This window comes from Mytilus californianus, unplaced genomic scaffold (assembly GCF_021869535.1).
Source record: "Mytilus californianus isolate M0D057914Y unplaced genomic scaffold, xbMytCali1.0.p SCAF_4, whole genome shotgun sequence".
Classification (NCBI taxonomy): domain Eukaryota; kingdom Metazoa; phylum Mollusca; class Bivalvia; order Mytilida; family Mytilidae; genus Mytilus; species Mytilus californianus.
In genome coordinates, this window is record NW_026262690.1 from 64,380,383 (window position 1) to 64,395,065 (window position 14,683).

The following is a 14,683-nucleotide window of genomic DNA, read 5'->3' on the forward strand; positions in this document are numbered from 1 at the left end:
TGGGTTTGATAAGGTCATTAATGAGTATATTAAATCAACCATTAATGCTACTTTGCCTATGTAAAGAGAGATTTTTAATATGATTTTGAATACTGGTGTAGTTCCTCAAATCTGGACGGTTGGAATAATTATTGCCATATATAAAAACAAGGGCGATCCGAACAACCCCAATTCGTATAGAGGTATTACACTTGTGTCCTCACTTGGTAAACTTTTTACAGCAATACTAAATAGTAGGTTGACAAAGTATGCTGAACTGAAAGAAACTATACCAAAGGCACAAGCCGGATTTAGAAAAGGATATAGTACAAATGACAATATATTTATACTACATGTTTTGATAGAATTATATTTTTATAACAATAAGAAACTATTTTGTACTTTTGTAGATTTCAGGAAAGCTTTTGATACTGTTTGGAGGGTGGGACTTTGGAAAAAACTTATAAATTGTAATATCACGGGAAAGATATTTAAGGTTATTTATAATATGTATGGCAATATCAAGTCTTGTATCAAAAATGGGGGTGAGTTATCAGGGTTTTTTCCATGTGAAGTCGGAGTTCGTCAAGGGGAAAAATTATCTCCTTTCTTATTTTCTGTATTTCTTTCGGACCTTGATACTTTTTTCCGTGAAAATGGTATATCAAGACTCCAAACCGTATCACAAAAAACTTTAGAACACCTAAATATGTTTTTGTTGTTATTTATTCTATTGTATGCTGATGATACAATAATAGTAGCTGAATCAGCAGCAGCATTGCAAAAGTGTTTAGATGTATTTGAACAATATTGTAATATTTGGAAACTTTCAGTAAATGTTGAAAAAACTAAAGTGATGGTTTTCTCTAAAAGAAAGTACGTTATGATGGATAATTTTAAACTATATGGTTCAATTATTGAAAGAGTGGAGTCGTACCCCTATCTTGGTTTGCTTTTAAACCAAAATGGGAAATTTGAAATAACAAAAAAGAAGTTAGCAGAACAAGGACAGAAAGCACTTTATGCTCTATATAGAAAGATTAGGAATATATCTATTCCAGTAGATCTACAGCTTAAGCTATTTGATTCTTTAATTGATCCTATACTTTTATACGGGAGCGAAATTTGGGGATATGAAAAATTAGACATATTGGAAACGGTGCACTTGCAATTTTTAAAGAAGGTGCTCTCTGTCCGAAGATCAACGCCAAACTACATGGTGTACGGCGAAACAGGTAGATATCCACTAGACATACATGTAAAACTACGTATACTTAATATTTGGGTAAAACTACTTTCGAATGATTCTAAACTGTCAAGTATTATGTATAAGTTACTGTATGAAATGAATTGTTCAGGAAATATGCAATCAAAATGGTTATTACATGTGAAATCTATACTGAATGATGTTGGCTTATCGTTTGTATGGGAAAGCCAAGAAATTGTTAGTAAAAATAATATAAAATATTATGTTAAACAAATCTTACAAGACCAATTTGTACAAAAATAGCACAGTATGGCTGAAAGTGCCTCAAGAGGGGAACTTTATTTATCATTTAAAAGGGATTTCTGTCTTGAAGGCTACTTGATGAAACTAAATAAACAACGCAGAGTACACTTGAGTAAACTGCGATGTTCAAATCTTAAATTCCCTAAAAAAGCCGGTAGATGGTTAAATATTCCTCGTGAGGACAGAATATGCACATTATGTGACATGGGGGTGATTGGAAATGAATTTCATTATCTGCTAGTATGTTGTAACCCTAATATTGAAAGAATTAGAAAAATACATATACCACGATATTATTTTTGAACCCAACAGAGGACAAGCTATTTGGTTTGATATACTAGTGTAATATAAAAAGTGCTCAATAATGTCGCATTGTTTTTGCAAAAGATCATGAAGTATTTTTGATAAAAGAAACTGTTTAGTACTTACCTAATTTAAGTTGTGTGTTATAATCCAATTAATCATATGATATATATATATATATGTCACGAATTGTGTATTTGTTTGGATCGTTTAAACCACGTGTCAAACAACCGTATGTGACGGTGTGTTTGATGCCTTATATTAAATTGACTTGTATATATGTTTATTTCAATTTTGTTCTGTTATTATACCACTTCTGTCAAGCTGTATATTATGTATATCTGCCTCTTGTAACAGTGTAAACTGTCAGAGTGTACAATAAAATCTTGAATCTTGAATCAAAACTAGTCTCAGTGTAGTACCTTAATATGTTACATACTGCATAATGATTAAACATCAATAGACAATAATTGATACTAAGAGTCTGAGCAACAAGGAACAGATTAAGAAAAGACGGAACAAAGCATTCAATCTTTCACCATTTTTAAATAAAATATATTTGAATTCGAGAAAACATCATCATATTTCATTGTCCTTATCATTTTCGTGGTTAAAAACGGGTAACTTATAGATCTAGTGCTCCATTTTGCGATGAAATAAATCCAAAATCGCCTGAAAAATGTCGATTTTTGACCTCCTGTTCAAGCGTTAATTATGTAAACAAGACAAAGAGTGACGGAAAGTTCTTGGTATAGTCATGTGCCTTTAGGCTGTCAGTTATTTCCAGACTGGGGTATTACCCGCGGGTTTTTGGAAGTCAACGGAGGTCGAACTTTATTTATCATATATCAATAACGAACCAATTATTTTAATTTTTATTTTGCAGTCGTTTAACAAAATCTATTCTGATGAAAATTAAACCGCAAATACTGTTGAATGATAAGTCGTTTTGATAAATTTATTGTCTGAATCACATGACGTTTTTGTTTACACTCTGATAACAGCGTCACCTCGAAATTTTAAGGTTACTAGAACACACCCGCGAAATCGCGGGTATTTAGAGCTTGGTTGAAAGTATGTAAACTGTTGTAGGATGAATTTTTGTAAACGATTTTATGTCTGGAGAATTTCAGAAAAGGTATCAAACTGAGTCATAGGCACTTGGAGACGGGACAATTATTTTAAGCCCTCTTCCTTTTTTCAAAAGTCCGTTATTTTTTTGCTCTCTGCTAAATTCCGTGATTTTCGAGTTTCTGTATACTATGAACATACATGTAATATAAATAAAGTGTGTTTGCTATTAACTATCATTTCCAAGTTTCTTCTCCACGGCGATCACTGCTATATTATATAGAGATTCTCTATATATTTTAGGATTATAAACATAGTATACATGCAGAATAACGCGAAAATAATTGTCCTGTCCCCGCGTAATTATGAAAATTGTGTTTAAAGAGGGGAGTAAAGGGGGCCGTATCTGCACCGAAGAACGCGAAAGAAAATTGCCATTTCACGATGAGCGAACAATTAAAAATTTCTTGCACATTGATCTTTTTATCGATTTCAAGAAACACGATGAAACACGAACCTTTTTCACGGCTGCACGTGAAATAAAAACTGGCAAAACACGTTGCACGATAATAACCCTTTACCTTAAAATCGGAAGTCTTGGGTATGACTTAAAAGTCGGTCTGATGACGGAAACAATATCCGGACGCCTTTTTCTTCGTTTTTCTCCCAAAATAACCCAAACTAAATAATCATAAGAATGGATGACAAATGCGACTATGCATGGTACCTATAGGACACAGAGGCATGATGATTAATTTATTGGGGAAGGAAGAGAAGCGACACACAAAATGAGGTCTTCTCGTTTAATATTATAGATGTCTCCTTTTCCGCGTGACCACCGGAAGGAACTCTTCAATGTCACTTGCTTTCCCACTGTTAATTGGCCTTTTTTTTAACTTTTTTGATTCAAACGTCACTGATGAGTCTTTTGCAGCCGTAACGCGCGTCTGGCGTATAAGAATTTAAATTCTGGTATCTATGAGTTTTTTTTCATAGGGATTTAGTGCACTTGAGTTTTTACCAATAAAACGTAAAACATAACATAAACACTATCTGGACATGTCTAAAAATAAAAAAAAATAAAAAAGACACAACTTCGCTTGTCGGGAAATCGGTAAAAACAAAACAGGTGGAAAAATGCTAAAAAGAACAAAAATTCATCAGTTTACTATCAAAGAAAATATGAAAATAAAAAGTTTCTCTGTTATACAATTTGGTCTCCCAATATAAATGAAAAATTAACATTGTACTCCTTTATTATATGATTTTAACAGACTTACTCTTGAGCACCGGATATCATCCCCGGTTTTTTAGTGCCATAGATTCATCATCAATTTCAATTTGATATGATTTTTTTTAACATTGGTCGGATAATTATGCTTTATTGTGCATACATATAACTATAGTATATACAAACAGACAATATTTTATCAATAAATCACACAACATATTATGATTAATTTAATTAATTATAAACTCAGTAGTGCTATTATCAATAGTATATATAGATGTAACAGATCTATAACGTATTACCCTTTTCTCTGAGGTTCAATGCAAAATACATGTCGTATACTTACAAGTTTTTTTTATTAAAGAGATATGCATTTTTCAAAACTTAAAACAGAATAGTTGAAATCAGCTATTTAGTTATTATAAAAGTGGGTTTTTTCACTCATTTTGTCTTCAAATTGATTAAGTTTAAGGTTTAAACTAGTTGAAATCATAATGGCATAAGTGATGATAAATTTTCCGAACATCAACGCTGCAAATAATTCGGTGAAATGGTTTCCCAGTAAGATATAAGTTTATGAACGTGATTACGTTTCAGAAGCCCTTTTCTTGTTGTAACAAAAGATTGTAACGTAATGATTATATAGGCTCAGTTTAACATTCTTTATTCGAGCGTCACTGGTTAGTCTTTTGTAGGCGTATCGCGCGTGTGGTGTACAAAATTAAAAGCCTGGTATCTGCTGAGGTTTTTAAAAGTCGTACCAAGAAATAAGATAAAAATAACACCATATATTCTTCCTCAAATTGTATGTTCGATGGAAAACCTCTAGAAATGCACAATTTATTGTTTGATGCTTTACAGCCAGGATCAAATAGTGCCTGCATTAATTGGAAGGAGCTGTAATTAAAATTTAATTGCAACGGGAAAACATGAGTTTTACAGTTAGGTAAAATAATATAACAGATGGAGAGGTCGATTCCTGAAGAGGAAAATTACCTGACAATGTTAATGAACTAGTAATGTAACAATATGTCCTGGCAGCTATAATGATATTGCTAACAAGTTAATGAAACCCCACTTGGTTTTTTTCTAAATAAAAACTTTAACGTTAAAAAAAGACTGTTCAACATCGGATTGGTTTATTTAAATATCTATAATTTTTATCCTTTTTTCAAATGAATTGAAATAAGTAATCGTTTGAATTGATTCACATTTGGTCATGTCGGGGCCTTTTATACTATACGGTATTGGTTTTACTCATTGTTGAATGCCGTACGGAAGTAGTTGCTTACATCCACGTCTTTTGGAGTCGTGCGGATAGTTGCCTCATTGGCAATCATATACATATACATCATATATATATGTATACACTATAATAGGCAGATAATCTATAAATATAATTCAAAATTGTATTGGTAACTATATATAAATTATATATAGATCCAGATGCCTGCAGCGGATTGAAATCATAGTAATTAAGGCCCCTGACCTTATCAAACACTGTGTATGTAACAGACAAGTGCTAATTACAAAGCTTTCTTTTGAGGATTGTATCTGGTGTAGTGGTTAAAACCTCTGTCTTTACATGCTAGGCGCATGGTCGTCGAAGGATGTAAAAAATGATTGAAGTTCGTCACTCGAGAGATGACTCAAAAATCAAATCTGTGTGTACAGGCGATTTTGAGGGTGGAAATTACTATGACCTTATTTGGACTATATATATGGTGTTAAGTCTAAAATGAATTCCTGTTTAATGGTCTAAATAAAACTCGTCAAGAAAATAGAATAAACACATACTAGGTTCAGGTTAAGGGGGAAGGGGTTGGTGCCATCAAATTAGTTCAACCACCACATTCTGTATCTGCCTGTCCCAAGGAGCCTGTATCTCCGTGGTTGTCGTTTGTTGCTGTATATCATATTTGTTTTTCGTTCTTTGTTTTGTACATGAATCAGGCCGTTAGTTTTCTCGTTTGAATTGTTTTACATTTGTCATTCGGGGCCTATTCGGTATGGGTTTTTATGGAAAGCCCCAGCTGTCATATATTAGAGATTTACAAAACGTTATGCTGAAGCTTAAAATGTAAAGTTAAGACAGCGTGATGTAGAGTTAGCATTTTGATGACTCAATTCAACATCACGCTGTCTTAACTTTACATTTTAAGCTTCAGCATAACGTTTTGTAAATCTCTAATATATGACAGCTGAGGCTTTCCATAGGTTTTGCTCATTTTTAAAGGCCGTACGGTGACCTATAGTTGTTAACTTCTATGTCATTTGGTCTCTGGTAGAGAGTTGTCTCATCGTCAATCATACCACATCTGCAACACTGAACAAAACCCATACCGCATAGCAAGCTATAAAGGCCCGGACACAACCAACGAGAAAAGCAACTGCCTGATGAACGTACAAAACAAACGAAAAACAAATGGGATATACATGTAGCAACACACAATAACCACTGAGCTACAGGCTCCTGACTTGGGACAGCACATACAGAATGTGGCAGGGTTAAACGTGTTTGTGTCCCCTAACATGGGACAGTTGGGTAAGCACAACATAAGAACAAACTTGAAAATGACTTGACTTACGTTCTCTTATGTGAAGGATATAAGATACGCATATTGTTCATCTTTTGCGTAGTGAAATGCTGCTTCTATATGTATGGCATTTTATAATCTGCTGGAGAAGAATATATGTTAACTGTTATTTGTAATTACATGTACGTTGCCAATTTTCTTGCATACAATATGTTATCACGTTACTTTTTGTACATCATTGTACCTAGCAGGCGTGCTCAAATTTTCTTTTTAAATTAAGATAAAAGAAAAAGAATGACAAGAAAACTGTTTCATGTTTAACCTATGGCGCGTATTCATTTGTAAGGACAGAATTTTCTATTCTCTACTTTAATACCATTTGTTGTTAGGATTGTATAAAAAATTATATCAATGTTATATTGATATTAAAAAAAATCATTTGAAATTATTCCGTTAAAATTGGTTGCAGTAAAATTACTTTTATTGCAACATATATATCACGACACAATTTAAAATGAAGTATTACCATGAACTGTTATATTTTATCTGCTGCTGATATGAGAGAATTTGTACTTTTCGAAGAAAAATGAAAGTTTCAAGCATTTTGATTGGGAATGTAAACTGTATAATGGCTTTATTTTTACATTTTTTAAGTAACTTTTTATCCTAACTGTAAAGCATAGTCTAAAGTGCACAAGGACAGACTTTTATGTCAATCGGGTAATGTTGCAACCATGTTCATGACGACTCAGAACTTAGTATACCATGTAATCAAATACCTGGATGTAAAGTTACTGATATCAGGTGCTTCGGTCTTAAGGTATTAATGTAGTACCCGTGATTTTACGTTACAACTGAACAACTCCGTATAAAACTTAAAATATCATAGGCCATCAGGTACTGCGTACTCCATTACTTTCGAAATATTTCTTTTATGAAATTCTTCGAGACATAATGACAATAACACTTGATAAATTTGGTGCATCTGAATGGCTTCTCTAGATTTACCTTCATCAGGAACGCTCAAACTCCAAAATTTGAAAGTGCAGGATATATAACTACTTAAATACATGATGGGCTTTATGAGAAAAAGGGACCTAACAAGAATAGCCAAATCTACTTGAGGTCATTTTTGTTTGAGGGAAGTTGAACCTTAGTTTCTTAATAATTTCTAAATTTCAACGGACATTTTAACAAAGGTATGTTATAAATCATGTGAGTACCGAAGCACTGAATAACAAAATAAGAAGAACTTAGGCTGAATATAGTTTTATCCGCCGATGAATAAAATTTGAAGATTTGAACCACCAGAGAATTAACAGCAATATATATACACTTTCGCAATTGATGCTTAATAAAAATTAGATTCAATGCAGGAAATCAAAGTCTTTGAGAGACGATAAATTCAGTATTATAATCATACTTCTTGTAGAACCAAAATTATCATTTTATTTAATGCATTATGATAATTTGAAAAGCGTAAAAATATGTAATATGTGATATGAATATGAAATTGAAATATATTTCATTAAAAAAAAATTTAACCTGAGACAATTATCCACCAGAGATCAAATGATGTGGATGTATATTATAGGCATTTATAGGCAAGAGTACGGCCTTCAACAATGAAAAAAACCTATACCGTATAGTCGACTATGAAACAAATTTTACCTAGATAAAGATACATACAAAGAAAAAAAAAAGAAAACGAAGTTGCATTATGATACACTGTTTACTCATTTACATATAAGTGTTACCATTTATCAGCAAAAAGTTCAGATTTTGGCAATTAAACCAGAAAAGACAAGATAGTACAGGGATTCATATTGCCATACAAAAGCAGTCACTGTGATAAGGTATCAATTTGATGACAGAAAAATAGACGTAATTAAGATTTCATTCCAAATTCATAACTATAAAACATCTTGAGAAAGTGTTACTTTTCCTGTTTTATCAACACTCTTTTTAGAACAAGAGAAAAGATAAAAAAAAATATTAATTACTTCTATGTAAATCAGATGTAATCATCTCATTTCTTCGAGGCTAACGTCCCTCAGATATGAGAAGCTTACATCTAATACATAAAGAACCTTTAATATAAATATATAGATTTAAATAAGAAGACAATAACAAATGCACTTTAACTCAAAGGTAACTAGTAATACAAGTCTTTAACTACAATATTGAGGAAATACAAGTCTTATCATCAGATGTTTGTTAGTTTTTACTATATATTAGGGAAAACATATCATTTTAATCTTCTCGGTGACTCTCATTTTTATAACATATTAAAACTGTAATTAAACAAAACTATGTTATTAAAAAAAAAAATCCCAAGTTGTCATACTTCTTATAGCTTACTATTCGGTATGGGGTTTTCTCATTGTAGAAGGCCGTAAAGTAAACTGCCATTGTTAACATCTTTGTCCTTTTGGTGTTTATGGAAAGTTGTCTATTGTCATACCACATCTCCTTATTCTTATATAATAAGAATTTAAATAATGTCACTTAATAAGAGTGGGACTGCTCTTACAAGTTCAAATGAATCATGTCTAGGTATGCTTAAGACTTTTTCTGAACCTGGTAATAAATACAAAAAGATGGATTAAATTTGAGAATAACTGTCAAATTCCTATGTACAGATACTTTCAATTGAAAATATTTGATTAAATCAAAATACGTGTGTTACAGCTTTTCATGGTTTTCTCATGTATTCGTGGTTGTAACCTGATACAATAAAGAAGAAGTCCGATTATATAAGCCGCTTTCTCCATTGTTGCACACGTACACTTTCGCGATTAATAGACAATAAGCACTTTGGTAGTATTATTGTACGTTAGTCTTACAAAAACATATTTTTCAATGTCAGGTTTCATAACTTGTAATGTATTAGTGTCTTATTACCCATAATATTTCGATACCTTTGTTTTGCTTTGAATAAAATGTTATATCAGAATAAGATAGGCAAACTATAATTACTTATTAAATAACACCTGATGGTTGGCTTTCATTACGACAGATACAAAAGGTTATGTGTTCCCGATTGCAATACAAAACAATTGTTTTACTATTGTGTACAGCAGATTTTTGTCTGATGATAGCCAGTAATATTGTATGTTATTTAGACATTTCCAAAAAAATTAAGAAAGACTTGCACTACACATTATTTTCATAATAAAAATCATTGAAACAATAGTAGGGGACGACCATTTGATATTCCCGGGGTTGGAGGTGGCATGACGATTATTTCCTCGGATTGATCATTTTAGGCATGCTTATATTTTATCCTGCACTTACTGTTGCAGAATATTCATTTTCATCCTGTCTTGTGCAAAGTCATTTATTTTCAGTTCTTACCAGGCTTAGTTATTCATTTTCAAAATCCTCATGCACTGGAATTCTTTACACGCAAAAAATACCCAAGAAAACAATGTAAATCGAAAACTAAAAAATATTACAAATATGTTGAGGCTTTCTTGGTCTTAAATCCAATTCAACAGGCAGTTTGATAGTAATAAAACTGAAAATATTTTTCTTCAAACGAAACCATTTTCTCTAACAGACTTCTTAAGGTATGCTCAAGGCCAATACTAATGCTAATAAAATTAGAAAATAGAAGGGGGGAATGTTTTTAAAACAGAGAGGAACTTAGAAATATACTGATCCACTAAGGCTTATCTATATGTATATTCGAGAGAGACACTTTCTGAATCAATGTTAGTAAACTTGCCCTGAATCTTTTTCAGCGTGTATCTTTTAAATAAAGTCGCTGCTGAAGTACTGACGGTAATTTTGGTCACTTTTCTTTTGCAGTCTAATTTGAAAAGTATCGTTTCATTATTTTATATCAAGGTTAAATTCGCTACATGACCAACCCCAAAAACAAATTTATCATTTCACTAAAACACTGACCCGGCACTGGAGAAAGTATTCTTTTTCATGATAGGGCTTAAAAAGATACGACAAGAAGAGATTTTGCAAATTTAATCTTTAACGATGTTCAAGTATTTTACCATAACAACCTTTGATTTTTAGTCTGAGTTAACATGTCTTTGCATGCAAATTTGTAGGAACTTTTTTTGTTATTCACAGAATTGCCAGCACTAATGTATCGTGTCAAAGTTTCATAACAGTTTCAAGTAGCAATACATCATCAGGATAAGGTATTTATAAAGGTGTGAATTATAAATATTTGTATTACATGAAGTTCAATAGATAGGCAAACAGAAAATTGAGAGTTGTCCAAGTGCTATCAAACTGTGACGTCATTATGCAGGTAAGTACGGATATATTCATATTTACATTCGTCGCTAATATCAGAAGAATTTTAAAAATGTTCCTTATCAATATGAAAAAATCATTCTATTATTAGCATAACAATTTCATACTCACGCCAATGACAAATAATTATAGAATACCGTTCTCCGTCCGTCCGTCACAACACATAAGTATGTTGGTTTTTTATCTTTACGCATTTTTTGGTTTAAACAATATTTTATTCGATAAGTCAAACCATGCTATATAATATAATACAGTATAAACAATGGGATTCAGAAACAAGCAACATTGCTTATTTTAATCTGTCTCCAAAAGAATGTTGACATACAATATAATGAATACTTGGAGCATGCTCTGTCAATTGAAATATATTAAGAATAGTAAATACAAAAAAAGATTGACTATATAGTTTGAGAAAAAAGGGAGAAAAAAAAACAAAAACAAAAAACAAAAAACAAGTGATTGAAATGAGCTAAATGAAATGCAAGGAAAACATATAAATGATGCTTTCATATTATGGTGTGAATCTTTTACTTTTCAATATGTATTTTTGTACCAATACAAAAAGAGTACAATTTTCTTCATCAGTTAAACAATCTGACCCAAAAAGCAAAATATTTACATCAATACGCTGCGAAAAATCAGCATTTTTTATGATCAACATTCTCCTTGATTCAAAAAGGACGAACTCAGTTTTCTTGTCCTTTGTTAAATTTCAAAGTAATATGACTTCAATTATTAAACTTTCAACAATTCATTGCATGTCATGTGATAAAGAAAATTCATTTTATCGGGGAATTTTACTGTGTCGGGTTTCATACAGACAAGCTCTCTTTAGATTTTGACGATTTCCAGGTCTTTCGTTCCAGAGTAAAGATAATTTCAATTACGTAAAAAAGTGAAGAATTTGGATTATGTGTAATGATATTTCTAGTTTGCTGTAGTTGATCGTTTATACGACACTTTACTGAATTGTTCAATACATAAATATAAGCACCCTTTTTGGCAATCTATGAATATTAAATTCCAGTATATAGGACTTAATAATTAAACTTTGACAACTTGATCATGTCTTATGATAATAAACTAAGCTTTCTTTAATAGATTTAAATGAATTATTTTTAAAGTATAAGCAAAGTACATGAAAATAAAATCTCTTACAGTTTTGATGATTTTTATCCCATAGTTATTCGTCAAATGTAGACATTTTTGTTTCACATTTGTTGTTCTGTCTTGCGCAAAATAAAAGAAGCGTGGTCAGTTTTTCAGGTATTTGTATAAAAATAATTTCAAAAATGTTATTGCTGTTTAAGATAGTTTTGATAGAATTTGAAAATTAACATGTTTTTGTGGACTTTTACATCGAAGGACATCCTTATCCAACACGAATTTAATTTGTATTGCAAGAACAAGAAAATATATTAGCTTTACTTCCAATCATATTTTCTTTCGGCAGAGAATGTCCTAGCCTGCTTCTAATTCAAGCTGTTGGAAATTCAACTACAACCTCGCATACATGCACTGTTTGCAGCATCCTGAATATTGTCAGCTAGGGTTTAGAGATAATACCACCATTGTTTTCTCCTACTAGTCTTTGTTAAATTGGCATTTTTCAAAAAATTGTGCAGAACTTAACTTTGTTAGAAATAATGAAATACCTGACATGAATGAAGTTTCATCCTGTCCAGTAAAAAAATTCACACAACCTTTCATTGCATACAAGAAAATAACCATCACCGGAAGTACACAATCTAATTAAAATATAGAACTCGGATTTCGTTTTATACGTATGTAGTATAACGAAATCCGAGTTCTATATTTTAATTAGATTGCGGAAGTACACCAAGCAACATTTCACCCTTGTTTACAAGCTGTAATTACCATGACACCTCAAGTTTCTGAAATATTTTATTGGTGATTTGAAACATCCAAGATATATGTTTATGACTCAGAAATTTTTTTTTCTGCAATGAATGCAGGGTCAAATTCACAGGAATATTTTTTTCGACCCTTTTTGGGGGGGATGAAAGAGGGAGGTCGGAGGGGGTCCAATCCCGAAATCCCGAGTTTATTTTTGCTTAATCCCGATTTCTCGGGCCTTATTTGACAATATCCCGAAATCCTGATAAAATAACAAATGGCGATGTATGATTAATTAATGTATACTGTTCAACGCAATTAGTTAGTCTATTATTCAGATTCCCTGTATCTTATTAATATAATCTAGTGAGTTTAGTTTAAAACATATTATATATATACATGGGGACTGCGACATTCCAAAACATAAAAGACCCATAAAATAAGTTGCTAGTTTGAGCTCAATAAAAGACGGTAAGAAATTTTCGTCAGTTACTAGGAGTATGATAGTACATTGTATACACGATTCTTTACTCTGCAACTTTTGTGTGTGCCAGTCCGAAGCCAGTATACAGTGTCAAGTATTTTGTGAATACAGTAAATTCAACGTTGTTTTTTTTCGGGTAATTCTTTATTTGTGTCTTGCCATTTAATTTTGCCCGACATTTTTTTTGTTAAGAAAAGTTCAAAATGGGCCCTATTTAGCTCTGTGGTATGGGTGATCACTGCCGCAGTGACTGACATCATTCTATAAATAACTTTATAGAGTGCTTCGAAACTTAAGATTGTGTAACATGAAACTCCAACATTTTTTGTTTGGGGGGTGGGGGTGGGGGGGGGGGGGGTGAAAGGGTTGCTTTGTCTTTGAATACTAATTTTGTGCTGACGCACCTCGTTTAAATCCTGTTCTGTTTCTGTGTGTAATCGTGTCCTCTGGTTTACTAATTTTTGATACTCTAACATTCATAATTTTGACCAAGATGAACAAATATATCCTCGGAGAAATCCAAAGACTTAAAGCCATAGAACAAACAATGTGCAAATATATCCAAGTAGTACTAAAATAAACTATAAACCGTTGATGAAATAAACGCGGGTAAAAAAGGAACAATCACAAACAGAGCACCAAATACTAAAAATCATGGGCCACACGAACTCCTACAAAAACCAGGAGTTAACCCAGGTGCTCTGGAAGGGTAAGCTAATGATATTTTTTTTTCCAAACACGAGTCCCGATAGATGAAAATCCCGAATTCCCGGATGTAAATACACGTAAATCCCGTGTCTCAAGTAAACTAAATCCCGAAATCCCGAACTTAAAAAATGGACAATCCCGGAGTCCCGATAAAGGTCCGACCCCCCCTCATGAAACCGGATTTGACGTACTGCATGTATGTTGTGGTGGTATAACGCCTTTATACAGTGTAGTCTTCCTTCTTCGGATGATACAAACTTAATTTATAAAGCTACTAAAGTGACTACAAAATGTACCATTAATAAGTTGAATATCCCTTTGGTATCTCCCGCCTCTCTTTTAACGCCCTATTCATTGGCAAACTTCAGAATATAAATTCATTCACCGCTTCTTTTTTTTTCATTTCATGACTGTCAAATTCTATAGTAGAACGAGTAATGAAACTAATTTTGTCTAAAAATAACCGTATAAGATGTCGTAATTATCTAAAGCCACTAACCGACTGAAGGTTCAAACATTTTTGCACTTAAGTGTCCAGATTATATTAACCGTTCATTTATCGATTAAATTTACATACATTTTAAAGGCTTGAATAATTTTACTATTTTTTACAATTTCAGGGACTAACTAATGGCTTTTATTATACCCCCTCCTTTAGGTTTTTTTCAAGTAAGATGTTGCTGATTTAAAACTTATTTACTCACAAGAGCAACGGAAAGACG